The sequence below is a fragment of the Agelaius phoeniceus genome, chromosome 3, assembly GCF_051311805.1.
Source record: "Agelaius phoeniceus isolate bAgePho1 chromosome 3, bAgePho1.hap1, whole genome shotgun sequence".
Classification (NCBI taxonomy): domain Eukaryota; kingdom Metazoa; phylum Chordata; class Aves; order Passeriformes; family Icteridae; genus Agelaius; species Agelaius phoeniceus.
Genome location: NC_135267.1, coordinates 116,580,720 through 116,597,450, shown reverse-complemented (window position 1 = coordinate 116,597,450; position 16,731 = coordinate 116,580,720).

Genomic DNA, 16,731 nt, shown 5'->3' with positions numbered 1-16,731 from the left:
ACTGAGACTGAAAATGAGAAATAAAACACACACTCTTTGGGAGAGTTGCCTGTGTATTGCACTGAAACATTTTAGATTTCCAAATGTTTCCTATTATTTATCATTTTATATATTTGCTCTTTTGAATTCCAAGGTAATGGGCCAAGTCTAGGAAGACTGGAACAGCATCCAACCAAACCAGAAAAGAAAATTAGATCGTCACTTTGCTCACAAAAACACAACTCCAGCCCACAAAAGCAAAAAAAAGCAGCCTTGGGGCTCAAATGCTGTCCTTGCCTCAGTGTTGTGCCTATCAGGGAGTCTCCAAAGCAGGTGTGATTTCACAGGGCACACACAGTGCCCGGGCACCACAGGGTGGGTTCAGGAGGGAGTCCCAGTCTTAACTCTGCATGTCGCTCCTCCTGTGGCTCCAGGTCAGACTCTCGAAGTCAGTACAACCTACTTTTTGTGGTTTAATAAATCACATACTTGAGCTTATGTAATGACTCAGAGTGAGTGATTGTATTCTCTGCTGGCCCAGAGGTGATGTGGTCATATCCCAGCTCTGTAAGGCAATGGAAATCAATGGTTGCTGCTGGATTCATTTCAGGCAGGCTGGGGTGTGTGGAGGTGGTGAGGGGCTGGCTCAGACTTTGAAAGTTTACTAGTTCCAGATGGAGTTGTTTACAAAAAATAAAACATTTTGGAATCAGCTTGTGGTTCAAATCTCCTTCCTGACCTACCCTTACCAAAACAGACTAAAAAGCCATGGCCAAGTCCTTCTGCTGACTGGCAGCCTGTTACATACGATCCACTTTTCTCCTTATTTTTAAGCTTTTTGCGAGTCCAACTACCTGCTGCAGTTTAAACATCCTCAAGAGCTGCACGGGGATGTGAAGTCACATGGTGCTCAGCGCCAAGGTTTGCTCTCCTGCACATCCAGCAGTGAAACCTGAAGCTGCACATATCCCCCTCATTAAAGGCTTTCCCATTACACAGAGCCCTCTCGCATGAAGTGCTTTGGCACCCTGATTGATTAAATCCCTTTGAAATCATCTCTGTTACACACATCTCTGTTGCTGAGAGCAAGGGGGAGGAGAGGACCGAGATTCTGTGCTATAAACTTTTGGGTTTCCCTGCAAAGGAGCAGAAGCGGCAGAGAATGAGCAAAGGGCACTCATGGACAAGGCCTGACTCTGCTGGTCCAAGGGGCAGAGCTGGGCTGGGGCCAGACTGAGACACAGTGCTGCTCAATCCTGGTGCCCCTGGCACCCCAGGGTGCTGCTCAATCCTGGTGCTCCTGGCAGCCCAGGGCTGGCTCTGCCCTCGGCAGGGTGAGCCTGGACACCACATGGACCCAGGGAGCACTGGGGTGGGATTCCTGCAGCCAGAGCTGGGGCACTCCTGTTTTTGTTATTGCAGCACCGCCCTGCCATGGGCTCTGCTGAGAAAGGGACCTGCTCTGACAGAGCCATGGCAGATTGCCCCCGTGATTCATTGGTCTCAGGGACAGCCCATTGCCACTGCAGCTTTGGTGAGAGCTCTTTCTCCCAGCAAACCTGGAGAACTTGGGACTCAGCCATCTACATTTACAGAAGTCACTGGTTCTCATAAATAAGACCGAAGAGAATTTGTTGCAGGAACAGTGTCTGAAAAAAGTAACCTAGTTTACAATTTGAAGGGTGTTTATTATCTTTTTTTTTTTAAGGAATGAAATCCATACATCATGTGTCTGGCATTGTCTGTGCTCTGTGGGCAGCTTACAAGAAGCCAGCAAGAATGGCTGGTTTTCCACACAGGGTTGCCCTGCTGTGATCCACAGAACCCCCCCACCCTCTTCAGAAGGCATCCCTCCCCTTTGAAAATGTGGCGTGCACAGTTTCCTCTCACACAGCACAACCCAGCAGCCCCCACCACATCCATTTTCAGGGGGGAGGATTCCCAACATGTGCAAGGATGCTGAAGAGAACACTGGCTCTGGTGCCAAGAGCAAAGGAGCGGGAGAGCTGCCTCTGGGCACCTTGGGGAGACTGAGGATTGCATGGCAAATGTGATCTGCCATGTGGAACACACCGGGGCTTTCTGAAATAAAACAACCAACCAACAGCATTTGGAAAAGTCCTCCAGAGAGGAAAGGGAATAAAATATTTGCCCCATGTAGTTTGTGTCAATTTTCCCACTTGTGAACTGTGACTTTCCTGCCTGAAGACAGAGAGAAATACATGGTGAAAGGCGTTTCCATTTCCAAATCCCATGTCTCACGAGTCCAAGAAACAGAGACTCCAAGAAATGAAGTTTTAAAGTGAAAATAGCTCTCTTCAACTTCACAGCATACAAAAATACTGCTCAAAGTGCTCAGAGACTCTGCATGAAACAAAAATGAGAACTCATCCTTCTGGAGAATAATGGAAAGAGGGGGAAAAAACCAAACTTCTAAGCTGCCTTTGCTGCAGCATCCTCTAACCAGCACTTCACATATATCTTTTAGCTACAGCATTTCACACATCTGATTTTGAAGAGCATTTTCACATTTCCCTTTGAATTGTTATGTTTTCCTTGGTTCTCATTACAGCAACAAGGGGACCCAAGAGCTGTCCTAATGAAAGGCAGATCAAGGATGAACAATAAGAGTTGGAGCTTCCCACCAAAGCCTGTGAAAAAGGCAATGGTGGTTCCAGCAGAGGCCGTGGGGGCCCAGCAGCCACCCCAGCTGACAGAGGCTGTGCCCACCCCTCGTGCTGCTGCTTCCCAGGGTGCTGCCTCCTGCCTGGGACGTGCCGCAGGCGGTGGGAGCAGCCCATGACTGCGGCACCGAGCGAGCCAGGCTGGACACTGAACTGGGGAAGGCTGGAGCCAGGCTGGGTCACTGCCTAGGCCTGAGGGAGGCCTGTCAGGACAGCGCTGAGGGGCTGCGCCGGGCCACGAGGGCCTGACAGAGAAGGGGCCTCCTTGCGCCACCGCTCCTGCCCTGGCGGTGGCCTGGGATGCCGGGTGCCACAGTGACATTTGGGGTAGGGAGTGGGGCATCTGCACTGCAAAACCTCCAAAATTGCCCCAGTGGGAGCAGTGGGAGAGTGGCTGAGCTTCTCCAAGCTCTAACCACTGCTTTGCCTCTCCAGTGACTGGATTGAAGCACTCTGCTTGCAGGATGGACCCTCCACCATTCCCACTGCCCTGGGATGAGGCTCTGCTTCCCTACTTGCATCAATTATTCTCCAGCTTCCCTCTCTGCCACCCCCTGGACTCCTCTGTATTTCAACATTCTCTCCCTTAATTTTCCTTTGGAGTTAAAATAAACCTTTTGAAGAGATATTTCCTTTCCAGTGTCATACTACAATGCAGACCAAGTCTGCATTTGATTAGTAAATTCATCCCATGCTGGTGTTTTTGTATCCTCAGTGTCATGCACATTTAATAAAATGCTATTCCATTCTCTGTCCTCAGTTTTTTTTTTTAAGGGAAGATGTGTTTTAAAGTGATAGGAATATTATTGGTGTAGAAAGGGAAAGAAATTCTGGAGCAGTCAATAACCAGGGCTTTCCAAAAGAGCCAGCAGAAGGGACAGGCAGCAAGCACATGGGTCAGTGAGCTGTTTGAAGGACCTTTGGAAATGTCTGGGATGCTTCCAGCTGCCTCTGAAAACTGGAAGGAGATGTCACTGTCAGAGCCTGCACTCCAGGAGCCTTTCTTGCAGCCCAGGGACAGCATTAACCTTGCAGGCTTCTGGCCAAAAGCAGGAGGGGAGCCAGGAGGCAGCGCTGATGGCAGAGAGGAGCCAGAGGAAACGCAGAGAAGGGAAATGGAAAGAAAAGTGGCGTAGCCAGCAAGAAGGAGTTAGGACCATGCACCTTCACACTTTGGGCAGAAGACAACAAAAAGAAGTAAAGAAGGTCGGAAATAACTGCCCCAGGGCAGTGTCCATCCCTCCACACTCGTGTCCTTGTGGCACAGACACAGCTTAGTGCAAATCACTGCAGGACAGCACAAACTGAGACATATCCAGATCCTATTTAGAGTAAAATACTTCACACTTGTGTTCACAGGTGCGTGCTACTGGGGCAGACAGGAGCACAAACTTCATGGCCCAAAGGATAAAAGCACTGGGGGAGGTCCTTAGTGAGTCAAATTAGATATTCTGTCAGGATCTGCCAGCATCCTTTCCCCACATTTCCCTCAGCTCCCAGAACCAGCCCCGAGCTCAGACCTGAACAATGAAATGTTAATCGGATTCACTGCAGCCAGCAATTTAAAAAAAACCATCCCAGAAGTCACCTCTTCTACAAACACACCCATCTAAAAGGGATATTAGTTGATGCTTTTGCAAAGAAATGCCAAGACAAGGCTGCTTTTGTTGTAAGAGAGATGTCCTGGTGACAGACAGCTGCGGCTCCGTGCCACGCACGGGGCTGGGGCAGCAACTGCCTCGCAGAGAATGGGCTCAGGCACGGCTGCTTTAAATGTTTATCACCATTCTGGGGACAGGGAGGGGGCCCAGGGCGTCTCAGAGAGGAATAAATGCTGACACAACATGGAGGCTGGCACTTGCAGGAAGACAGCCTGGTTAGAAGGAAAGGCAAGGAGAGGAGAGCTCACAGCAGAGCTTTGGAGACGGCTTACGTGAAGGAACTGAAAATGAGCAGAAGGGTTGATAAAAGGCACGGAGCTTTTACACAATAGCATATTCTCCTATAAACCACCTAATTCTTCTCCTTGGTATTCATCACTGTCAGAAGCCTTTATAGCAGTGAATGAAGGCTTTATGCTTAGCCTCATTATCAGCTCAATGATAGAGGGCAAGCCATGCACATGAAGTTCAGTACCAAAGATATGTTGTTAAAATGCTGCAATTTGTCAGCATTTAGATAAACAAATGAGGGGCAGAGCGAGTGTGTGAAGTGACCTCTGCGGCATTCATGGGATATTTTGCCACTTGTTCTGAAAAAAACGTATTCAAGCTGCTCTAGATTTGCTGGGGTGGAATGAGAAAACATTGATTAAAAAAAAAATCTCTTTGAGCAAGGCAGGGGTTTACTCTCACTTTCTTTTAAGTTGTTTCTCTCTCTGTAACCCTGTTCTTTGTTTACTATTGTGCCTCCCATAGACCCTGACATTCCAGTAAGGCTTCTTGGGCTTGATCCTGAGCAACTGGACTGGCCAGCACATTCCTAGTGCCTTATTTGCCTGTGTGGCCTGTCATTCCGAGGTGTGAAGAGTTCATGAAGAACTAATAAGCCATGTGTATTGATAACACGTCAGTGATGCAGACTGGAGGAATGTGCTCTTCCCTACTTCAGTCAGTAAACAGGGAACTGCAGCAAAAAGGAAAAAAAATAAAAATCTCTTCCAAGATTTTGCATCCTCATCCTTCCCCGTGGAGCAAGCTGATCTCTAAGTGTTTATTTGCTGCAGTATTTCCTCCCAGGCTTAGGTCTGCCTGGTGTCTGCCAGTTCTGTCTCCCAGAGCGGAGTGAAACACGCGTGAGGAGCGGACAATGCTGCGCCACAGAGGGCTCCATCTCTCAGTCCCTTACAGAGCCCTTAATGATGCTGTGAAAGCCAGACACCCGAGAAATCAAATCAAATGTATTGTAACACTTTCTGAAAAGCAAGATTATGCTACAATGGGGTTTCAATCACCTCCGGGAGAATGTTTGTCTGAAATCAGGCCTTTCTCAGATTGTACACAGCTGTTGAGCTGCCTAATGCTTTCACAGTTTTCCAGTGTTGAAGGAAAACCTTGGTGGCATGGGATCACCATCAATCTCAATACCTCATACAAAGTGGAGTCACTAAAGTCTCATTTGCAGCCCCTTTTCTTTTTTGGCCTATACACAAACTTTTCTGCTCATTTGAAGAGAATTATGTGGGCTTAATTAAGTGTAGTAACTTATTGGTAGCACGGTGCCCAATCAAAGAAATGTGCAGATGTGATGTGAAATGATGGGGCGATGCTGTTGTGAAGAATACAAATCAGGGTGACGGCTATTATTTGTACCCAAAAGAAGTTATTTGGGACTCAATTATCCCATTCATAGTAATTGTGGTGCACCAGATGGTTACAATGCAGAAGAGTTTTCCATGACCATAACATTTCTTCTGAGCATCTTTTCTTCTTCTCTAATTCACCATACGACGATTAGTTTCTTATTGGGTGTTTATTGAAATGAGGGGGGCTAAGGAACAGATTTAGTGCATCAAGGAACAAAAGGGAGGGGAGACCCATGAATCAAAATAAGAGACTGCAGCTTGCCCTGTTGTTTTTCAGAGGCCTTGAAATAGTCGCCTTGCAGCTTATCTGCAGTGACCTCCCCTCCCCTCCTTTCTCTCACCTCCCTCTCTCCCCACGTCCAGGAGTTGTAAAGGGTTTCAAATCTGGCCGGCTGCTGTGCCGTCTGTCAAAGCCTTTCCAGCCAAGTGAGCAGTTTTTCATTTAATTCACTGAGTTGTCCTCAATAAAATTAATTCCTTCTCATCGGCACCATTGAAGCAGCGCACAGGAACAAAACCCAACGAGGTTGTGAATATAGTGCTGGTCATTAACTAGGGGCACTGACTCCATCATCTGTTCATCCCTTCAGCTCACCGAGGTGTTTGCAACAGAAAAGGAAAAGCCGAGCGGGCACGGAGAAAGTGACAACAGAAGAGCCTGAGGAGCCTTGTTCCCAGCCAGCCAAAATCAGCTTATTTGCACCTCAGGCAGCGAAGCAGCAGCCCCTTGTGCCAGAGGGGTCTGGCCTTTGGCTCGGCACTGCCCTGAAGCTCTTGCCCATCACCAGTGGAAGTCAGTGGGCAGGAGGCTGGTCTGAACAGGGATGCTCTGCATGTGCAGGAAAAGGGAGAGGCTTGGCACCCTGCAGCCACGTGCCAGCACTTTTATGTTTCAACCGTCCTGTTTGGGAAAGGGAACTTTCTGCCTGGGCTCTGGGAAAGTCCTGCAGACAGCAGCTGTCCTGGGCTTGTCCTCCAGGTGTGGCAGCACTGTGCACAGACCTGAGCTTATGGCAGAGTGGGCAGTCTGTTGAGGATCGTGGAATCATAGGATCACTTCGGTTGGAAACGATCTCTAACATCATTGGTCCAATCATTAACAGGGCAGTTCTATGTTCACCACTAAACTGTGTTTCCAAGTGCCCCTTCCACATGGTTTTGAGGGCTTCCAGAGATGGTGACACTACCACAACCTGTTCGAATGCTTGACCTTCACTCTAGGTGAAGAAATATTTCCTAATACCCAACCTAAAGATCCCACAGCAAAAAGCTGAGGCTATTCCCTCTTGTTCTGTCACTTGTTGCTGGAGAAGAGCCCAATACCTCGTTGCAATCTCCTTCCAGATGGTTGTACAGGGCAATGAGGTCCCCCTTATGACCCGGCCTTTTCCCTTGGCAACCTTCCCTTTCTAACACCTTTTCCTGCTGAGCCCAGCAGTGCTGTGGCACTCCTAGGCTGCCCCTGGGCAGGATGAGAGCAGGCAGGCTTTAATTGGAGCGTGCCTGTTGTTCTGGTTACATTCATTTTTTGTGTTTATTACATTTGTTTGTGACACAGTGATGGTGCTGGGACTCACACAGCCAGGACCTTCCTGACCAAGACAGCAGCACGGCTCTGGTGGCGTCTGCTGGAAACCGGATCATGAGGCTCCAGGGGCTGGCAACCACATCCTACTCTGGGGTTAGCCAAATCAAACTGCAGCTTGGTTTAGTGCTGCTAGCTTTGAGGAAATGATGGTGAGGAGATTTGGGCCAGAGTTTATGTGTACTTAAACTACGGCTGCCACGAGACAGAGTCCATCTTTCCTAGCAAAGAGAGCCGTGGGTGAAATGTGCCTTTCTTACTTTTGCAAAGGTGCTTTCCAGCTCAGACACAGGCCCTACACTGCCAGCAGTGTTCTGAAACCTCTGCTGAAGTGACAGTCAGCTGCAGCCCACAAGCTCAAGCCACACTTTGCAAACTGTTTATTATTTGCAAATACATAAAGCTTGATGACATGTATCACACAGATCTGATTTCAACCATCTCTTTGCTTTAATAAGCAAAACATGCTGTACCAGCAGAGCTACAACCAAGTGATGATAATATCTGGCTTTCGGACCATGTACAGATCAGAAGGATAACTTTTTTTTGCCTTCCAAAACAAGTAGAAAATGGAAAAAAACACCAAACCCAAAAAAGGAGAATAATCCCAAATCTGGCTTTTTGAGCACTACTGAATAAGCAGGCGCAGATTTTCAAATACAAACAAGGGCTTCACCATTCCTATCCACTTTTTTCTCAACCAGTACATTTACTGTGGATCTAGGAATCCAGTGCTCCCCTAAAATGGGTGAATTCAGACAGAACGTACACACACTGTGGCATTTCATGCCTCTATTACAAGGAAGACGAGGAAACAGGAGGCAGAGAAGCAGAGTTACAGGAAATAGATCTCACGGGTTTGGTGCAGACCTGGTTTGCCACCATCAGAGCATAAAGCCCATAAACCCCATAAGCCCTGATCCAGGTGATCCCCTCTGCATTGCTGCCTTTCACTAAGCAGATCAAACAGCCCTGCACTTCCTATCCAGCTGTCTGAGCAGTCCCCTTCGAGGTGAAGGGAGAGGCAGCCAGGGAGGAGTAACACTTTCTTATCTCAAGAATGGAATGAAACTTTTCTCCAGAGGTGAGCGGATTAAAAATGATATAAACTGTTATGTTTGATGGAGAATAAAACCCTGCCCTCACTGCAGGCAATGCAAGCCTTCCCCTGACCTCGGTGAGAACACAATTTCACACAGCCCTTTCTATCCTCTAGCTTAATATCACTGCAACCCAAGGGTGCAACCCAAAGGGAACTCTAGCACATCTTTCCTGACCATTTTTAAAATTTGGAATCATGTTGGCCAAAGGGAATTACGGTCTGTACCCTCTTCTGTAAACTCGAGGATAATTCCCCAGTTTGATTCACAGACTTGCGGAACCCCCGTCAAATCTCCTCTCACTGCCACCGGGGCACAGAACAGCTACCCAATATGGATAAAAGCATGGAAATCTGTTCCCAGAGCGTTTTCACATTGGGCTTTAGTCAGGATGCAGACCTTGTTCCCAAAACTTGGGAAAGGAAGCTAGGGACTGTTCCAATTTCCTGCTCTAATTCTGTCCCAGTTCATCTGAGCCCGTTCAGGCCCAGCTGCCAGCAGGTGTGCTGGGAACTTTGGGCAGGTCAGAGGCAGAGGGACAGCCCCTACCCAAGACACTCTGCATGCTAAATACTCAAAGATTTGCCTTCCCCTGCAGTTATTGTTATTGACTCCTGTTCACCTTCCTGTACCAGAGGCCCCAGGGCACTGCATCTCCTCTAACACACCACGGAGGGGATTCTCTGTCCTCAGAGCTCCAGGGAAGTGTAGGCTGGCTCTGGTGAGAGGCACACAACCACTTGTGAGGAGCTCAGAAGGTGAGAGAAGGCAAACAGGGGATACCAACGGGGCCAGAGCCATGAAATTCCCTGGACCTGTGAGGTCTGGGCTCCAGAGGGTAGGGGCCCACGCACTTCCACAGCTTTGGCTTTCCCAGGAGAGCCAGCGAGATCCCTGGGCTCAGGTGCGCACACCGTCAGTGCCAGAGATCACCACATGCTTGCCTTACGCTGCAGTTGCTCTGATGTCTTCACTTTTCCTTTTGGCAGAAATGGTTTTGGTGACTCTAGGTTCAGACTGGCCTTATTACATCAGATTACTACCCCTCAATATTTATGGTGCTGCTTTGTCTCCCAAGAACACACAGACATTTCTTCCCATACATTTTATTTTGATCTTATCTAGGGCTATAGCCTCCTCACTTTACCAAGGTCTCTTCTTTTTGTTCTTTGGTAAGAATAAGGCCATGCAAAAATATGTGTGATGAAGCCTTAAAACCCCTGAGACCTACTCAATGTCAAACTCTGCTATGAGTTCAAAGGACAAAGGAATGTCTCATTAATGGACATTTATATATCATCTGCATAATGATCATTTTCTATTCCCTCTCCTCTTTTTATGCCTTTTATGGTTTGGCATTGACCATACATTGACTGTCAGAGGTCGGTTACAAGAACAAGATTTGGATGAGAACATTGCAGGACACACCATGGAGAATTTAAATATACAGTGGCCACTGACTCTGTCAAAACCCTTTTTCCATACTTAGGAACAGAGTTGAAATGAGGATTAGATTTAATGTTGATCAGGGTTAAGGTCAAAACCAGTCATATCTCTTTATATCTATTGAATTAATTATAAATACTATGTGGTTAGGTGGAGTTATTTCAGTTCCAGAGGGTCCTATGCCTCTCCAAAGCTATTTTCAAAATAACTGGAAATATTATTTGCATTAATTTTACATGGCATTATATGTATCCATCTGGGGTTTTTCAGGCAAAAATTTAAAGGTCAGAAATAGTTGACTTCAGAAAAAATACATTTTTGTTCCAAATCTCTTCAAACTATCAACTAATCAGGTATTCCTTTTACAATATGCCCTTTGCTCAAACAAATGCTTTTCCCAACACTAAAAGAAGTATATTGTCCCCAAAATACAAATATTTAGGTAGGAAAGTAAAAAAACCCCTAGCACTTGGGGACCAAAGTTTGCATATTTTCACCACAGCCATAGAAATATTTGTGAGGCCAGATATTTGTTTAGGATGAGGGATTTTCCTGTGAGGCATGAAACTGATTTGCACCTCTGGTCCCAAACATAAAGGCCAAATTGCTGAAATATTCACTGAAACATGCAGGACCCAAAAGACCTTCAAGGAGGGTTGGAGAGAGAGGTTCCCACAGCAGAAGAGGGCAATGGGATGTGAGGAACAGCTGGCTAGGAAAATGTCACTACACATCTCCAACTGCCTCCCCACTGGGGTTCTGCAAAAATGGTTTTTGAAAAAATCTTGAAAAAATCCTATTATGGCTTTGTTTGGAGCAGAAAACCTGATATTTCCTTTGTAAAATTAAGTTTCTTTTCAAAATATACTTAAGACCACATCCATAACAAACAGATCAACAGATGGAGCCCCATCGTGCCTGGGGGCGCCCGGATTGCAGTGCCCGCATCCCTGAGGTCAAGCTCTGTCCATCACTGTTGGAATTGTGTGCTGGGAGTCACACGTCCCATAAACAACCCCAAACACACCATCAGGTGGGGATCTCCCAGTCTGACAGGGAATGCTGGTGGAGCAATGGGATGGTTGGTGGGAACAGCCCTCCTGAGCTCAGTCCCACCACACAGTGCTCGATAAAGGACTTTGTCCATCGTCTTCCTCTCCTCCAGGGATGAGCTCTGAATTCATTCTCCCTGCTCTGCTAACTAAATGGATTTGGCTTGCTGCAGTCAGGGCCATTTGAATCAGGCAGCGTTCCCTTGAAGGCTGCTTGGACTCCAAAATTTTCCCAAAACTTCGTACGGCACGAGAACTTCTTTTGGTGGCTGCTAAAACTATTCGCTGAGATTGGCAGCGCCTAACTTCTCCTCTCCTTGGAGCTTCCCTCCTTTCCCTTCTCCTTCCTGCACCCCCCAGCTTTCCCTGCCCTTTTCAGCATCCCCAGCTCCCAGACTGTGCCCCCTGGCACCCAGTGTTTCCCAGCAGGGCTGGGGGAGCCCCTTGATGCACAGCAGATGTGGGCAGCCAGTGGGGCTTTCACATGGAACTCAAATTGCTTGGGAAGGTTTAACCCTGGGACTAAATTCTCAAACCTGCAAACTGTAAGCAGAGCCCATGCTCCCATCCAGGCTGAAAAGGGCAAGTTAATGAAAGAAACCCCCCACCCCAGTAATTCACAGGATGCATGAAAAGAAACCTAAACCCCCCACATTCTCAATGCTAATTAAGCAATAATGATCAAGGCACAGAGTATTTCCTGGGGATTAATAACTAACTGGGAGGAGATGATGACCCCAGACAGTCATTAATCCTCAGGAAATGCCCTGCATCGAAGTTGTTATTGCTAGTTCAGGCTAAATATGTGAGAAAAGAGATTTTTTTAAAGTCCTTGCTGGAGGTTTTTTTCCAGTATGTTTTCCCTTTGGTTGGAATTAAGAGCCCCCCGGAGTAGGACCTCTCAGACCCATCAGTCAACCAGATAGCACAAAATATTCTTCCAGCCCCCAGCATGATAAGAAATAAAAGTTAAATCACAGTTGCTTAAGTAGACCCTTCTGCAGATGTCTCCTGAGCCGTTCATAGCCTGATCCTGAGCAGCACAAAGCAGGGTCAGCTCCCTCAGCTCAGTGAGCAGCTCGGGCTCTGGGACCCCACATTTCTGTCAGCTCTGACAAACACTGAGCCCACGGGGCTTAGTGCTCCTGGGTATAGGCCCTGAGTTAAGCTCATGCTTAACTTTAGGCAGGAGTACACTCAGCTGACTTGAGTGATTTAACAGACCATGTGCATTAACCAGGAAAACTTTGCAAAATGTTCCTGGTAAGGAAGACCTCAAAACACACAGACACACACATGAAGACATATGCCAAGGAAAAGGAGGAGAAAAGCTCCTACTACCACATCAAAGCCTGTCCCTTCTTCTCCCAGACATTCCCAAGTCTGTTTCAGAAAGAATTTGGCTTCTGCAATCAAAAAAATGGAAGTTCAACAAAAATTTCTTTATTCTCATTGGTAGCCCTTCAATTTTTCTGAAAGCAGAGCTTTTTGTATGCTATTAAATGGTCCTTCAGCTTTGAAAGAGAAATTAGGCAAATACAAGACAGGAAAAAATAAAATGAGTTTCATGTACGTTAATCTTCCTGGCTAAGTCTGAAAACACATAAACACAACAGTATAAGTAACAATAGATAAACTTTCTTTTCTGAAATCTTTGCTGTCTAAAAACTATTGAAATTAATAATGTTGCAGGGAAACAAATGCTTGGTACACATTTACATATGGCTACATGTGATATGCATTAAGAACTGTTTCAGTCCTAGGCATCATTTTCTCAGCTATTCTGTGCCACTCCTTGCAGATACAAAAAAGCCCCTGGAGGATGGAAAAGAAAGGTCTGACAACAATAAGGCCTGCCTGAGTTCAGCTCCTACATTAATTTGAAACCATTGAAAGCATTCAGTACTTAACAGGATTAAACTAAGGAAAAGACTTAAAGAATATAGTTAAAATTCAGCCCTAACTACTAGGAAAAAATTAATTATCTTTTTCTTATGTAGCATCTCTAACCATAAGAAGAAAGAACCAAGAAGTCAGTGAAATATATAAACTACAGAAAGCTCTTAAACTAATTAACAGCCAGATGAATTAGCAAACCCCACTTTCTAAAGATCTCTGCTTTATCCTCCACATAAATCTCTTCACTTTGCAGCAACACCAGCCCCAAGTGTTAATAACACAGTGTCAGCAATTTTGGTAAGATTTATATAGGAAAACCACCCTGAAAATTGCCTGGTCATTATACATTCCTTTGGAATCAATGAAAGACTATAAATCTTTGAATACATTTGTGCTCATATGATTCAGACATACTCCCCAAGTGTACTCTGACACTCATTAGAGGATACTTAAGCATGGTGTGGCAGAGAAAAAAAATATAATAAAGCCTCCATGTTTTTGGTTTTTTTTAATGGAGTACATAGAGAGTGTATTGCAAGGGCAGGGTAGGGAGATCTATTTTTCAGATGGAAATTAATAACAATTCCAAACCAGAACCAACCCTACAGCTCCTCCATACCATGAGAGCAGTCACTTGGTCTAGAGTTTCACGTTGGCCTATTTCTTACTAGCTGGGCTAGGCTGGCATCAGGGGGCTATCATCTGTCAAAATATCGGCAGGAGGAACAATTGACAAAGCCAGCACTTGAGAATGTTGAGTAAACTGGGTAAAAAGCAGTGAAAGAAGTTAATGTGCAACCTGGCACACAGTACCAGCCCAAGCCGTGAGAACCACTTATGTGATAATTGGTCCCTCACAATATCTTCTGCTCTGTAAAACATTGTCCTGGGCTTGTCTTTCAGCACAGGAACGGATCCCTTTGAGGACAAGGAAACAAACACCCACCTGAAAGCCCCCTCCAGCTGACAGGGGAGGGATTCAGGTGGGAAAGCCTGCGATTTCTGAACAGCTACAAACAGTTTCAGGTAACTCCAGACTCACCCAGGGTCAGCAGAAAAAAAGCAGACCCTTTTTTGAAAGAAGAAGAAACACATTTATATGCGGCCATTTATTCAGTTCAGACAGAAATTAGTAACCTCTGGGATTCAGAGTATCTCTCTCTCCATTTTTATCCTCCTTGTTGTCCAGCTTTAACAAAAAAAAAAAAGAAAAAAAAGAAATCCTTATTGTACTGGCAGAGCATTATGAGGGGAAGAAATGTAAAACCAGGAATCAGAAGAGAAACAGGGAAAATTAACAAAGCTGGTCTGTCTACAGAGTAGGAACCCAGGCAGCAGAAACAGGAGAACATTGGAATAGATGATGAAACATCTTGTAGCACAGGTGTTTCACATGGCACCCCAGCTCCTCTCAGCCGTGCCTTGTGCACATATACACACAGATGTGTGTGTGCACATACGTACATGTACAAATACATAGATACATACGTATACATAGGCATCTACAAGCTTTTTGAGGTTGGAGTGGGAGCCAGAGCCGCTAAAATCAAAGGCAGTTGATGCATCACCACGCTAACATTCACACTTGTTCATCTGCAGGGGCATTCTGCATGAGAGCAGAGAGAGGGTGCAAGTCATCCTCTGAAACCTACCAGAAAGGAAAGGTGATGAAAAAGCTTTGAGCAGAGGGGTAAAATTCACCCTATAAGGAAATTATTTTACTTTCTAAAGTTGGTACACTTTGAGCTTGTAAAGTGACCTAGGAGACTGTTCTAAACTGGGATCTTCTTGAGAGAATGGCTCTGATTTGTAGCTACTGGAAAATATGAAATCCATGTATGCTTTGGCACATCTTTAGATTCTCAAGAGTCGAGAAATGGGCCTCTGTGTTTTTTAGTGATTCAGAGAGTGGCAGTCAGTCCTTACAAAGTGGGAGAACTCGGTGTTTGTAGAGCAAATATAATTTTCTTTATGACAGAAAATTTCCCATAGTGGAATCTGTTCTTTCTTGTGGTGTTTCAAAAAATAGTGATCCACATTCAGGCTTGTTGCTAGAGCAACAAACATGTGGGCAAATGCTGCTCTCCAGAGGTAGGTTCACTAGCAGGCCAGGTGCTCCTTTGTATGGATCTGGCCTTTGTCATATTAACAACTGTGGATGAATCATGGCAATTTTCCTTCAGATTTCACTAAAGCTTATGACAGCCATAGTTTCCTACGCAGCTCGTGCTCAATCAATCCCTATTCCCTGAAAAACACCATCCCTTTCCTAGCTAGTCATGTAGCGACCAGTTTCAACGTGTCAAAGGAAAAGTTAAAGGACAAAGACCTTTGGTGTTTGGCATCCAAGATTAACAACAGCCATTATGGGATTTCCTTTAGTGAGATCACCCAGTGTCTCACAAAAATGGCAGCACAGCAGCCAGAACAGCCCTGGAGAAACAAGAGATGAAAAGACAGCACAGAGAGGAGGCTAAAGTGAGCTCCCACGTGAACAAGGCTTTATATCCTGCTCCCATGCTTCATAATGAAATGTGCAGAACACATGGTAAACACGGTTATACCTGGGCTCCAACCAAGCACTGGGAAGGTACAAAAAGGTCCTCACCTGAGAAACCATGTCCCCATGTGAGGAAAAGGGCTCCCTGGGAAAAGCATGCTGCCCTGCTGCAGACTCCAGGGCAAGGAGGCAGCTCTGGAGCAGAAACCCCTTCTGTACCACCCTGGCTATGTCCTTACTCAGATAAACAAAAGAGGCCCTAGAGGGGAGTTCAAGCACTGGAACCACGAGCATGCATAGCACATAATTGTCATTTTAGTCTCTGGTCACATCCAGGCTCCTCCAGTTCCATGCCCAGGCCCAGGCTAGCAGTATTGCACTTTGGGGAGTGCTCCCGGAGCAGCACATGCATGTTGTGGTAGTGCCACCCCAGCAGGCTGCACAGCCTCAGGCCCTGCCACAGCCCCTGTGCCACAGCCCTGTGTGCTATCAGCAGCTCCGTGCTGTGACAGCAGCACGTGGGAGAGCTGACATGCAGCACCACGGGGCTTCAGGGACTTTACCAGGGAAAACTCTCAGATGCTCCTTCTGTAGGGTCCTTCAGGAGCCCACAGGGGCCAGATGAAAGCCAGTCCAAAATAGCACGAAACAGGAGCACAGCTCATCTCCAAAAGGAGCTTAGCATGCACCAGTCTGTGCCCCTTCGCTCTGGGCACAGGGACTGCTCCCTGCCTCTCTTGTATTTAGGGACCCACACACAGCAAAGGAGACCTGGGCCCCCAAAAATAAAAAGCTGTGATTTTAGTCTCCATAATCCCCTTTTATTTGTCCTCAGTGGTCATGTTGGCAATTTGTTCTTCCTTTCAGCTGACTTCCTTTAACTGAACTAGGGGAAACTGAACAGGCAAAAAAACCAATTTTCTACCTAAAGGACATCAAATCTTGCAAGCAGAACATTGTGAGAACCACGTTGGTCCGCAAAACAAGGCCTGGCTAAACATACCCCCTGCTCCTGGATGGTGTAACCTCATGGATTTATTCCTGATTGACCACTGCCCAGAGAAAGCCTGACCCTTCTGTCCTTGTCAGAGGAGTTTTGTTAATGGACTGAATCCAGAGGAATTCAGGACTGCTTTAGGTTTTGCCTGTAGGGTTAAAATGCTGGGATGTGTAATTATCAGA